The 949-nt window shown below is 38.1% G+C and overlaps 1 non-coding gene across 1 annotated transcript; it reads right to left on the bottom strand.

Moving 5' to 3' along the window:
- Positions 1-479: 479 nt before the first annotated feature.
- LOC139865119 (small nucleolar RNA R71) lies at positions 480-586 on the bottom strand. Its single transcript, XR_011764645.1, has one exon. It is a non-coding gene; the product is annotated as a small nucleolar RNA R71 (small nucleolar RNA).
- Between the last annotated feature and the right edge of the window lie 363 nt (positions 587-949).

The raw sequence follows: 949 nt of genomic DNA, 5'->3' as shown, positions 1-949 counted from the left end.
TTTCTTCCGGAACCACCAATCATTCAAACAGAGATTGTTGAGGAACGAACCATTAAATCAGAATCCTCTAGTGATTTAGATTCAACAAATTCAATCATGGAGAATCTGGAACCTTTAAGTATGGAAGACCGAATGAGAGCTAAACGCACTGGCCAAGGTTACGCAATTACTCATCCTGACATTAATGCGCCAGATTATGAAATCAAAGGACAAATTCTACACATGGTAACTAATCAATGCCAATTTAGTGGTGCCCGAAGGAAGATCCAAATGAACATCTTCGTACCTTTAATAGGATCTGCACTCTATTTAAAATAAGAGAAGTGGAGGATGAACAGATATATCTCATGTTATTTCCCTGGACTTTAAAGGGAGAAGCCAAAGATTGGTTGGAATCGTTACCTGAAGGGGCGATTGATACATGGGACGTTTTAGTTGAAAATTTTCTTAAACAATTCTTTCCGGCATCTAAAGCCGTAAGACTTCAAGGAGAAATTGTTACGTTCACACAGAAGCCAAATGAAACTCTATATGAGGCGTGGACAAGATTTGAAAAGTTATTGAGAGGATGTCCGCAACATGGTTTAGACACTTGTCAAATAGTACAAATATTCTACCAAGGATGCGACATCACTACAAGGAAAGACATTGATATAGCAGCTGGTGGTTCCATTATGAAGAAAATCGAAACTGATGCTTACAAAATTATTGATAACACTGCTTCCCACTCACATGAGTGGCATCAAGAAAAAGATATCGTTAGATCATCTAAAGCAGCTACAGCCGATTCTAGCCATGACTTAGATTCCATTTCCGCAAAGATAGATGCTGTCGAGAGACGAATGGAAAAGATGACTAAGGATATACACTCAATACGAATTAGTTGTGAGCAGTGTGGAGGACAACATTTGACAAAAGATTGTCTCAGTATTGAATTAACAATGAAACA

The sequence above is a fragment of the Rutidosis leptorrhynchoides genome, chromosome 8, assembly GCF_046630445.1.
Source record: "Rutidosis leptorrhynchoides isolate AG116_Rl617_1_P2 chromosome 8, CSIRO_AGI_Rlap_v1, whole genome shotgun sequence".
Lineage (NCBI taxonomy): Eukaryota > Viridiplantae > Streptophyta > Magnoliopsida > Asterales > Asteraceae > Rutidosis > Rutidosis leptorrhynchoides.
Note: the sequence above shows the minus strand (reverse complement) of the source record. Positions and strands in the feature narration are given on the sequence as shown.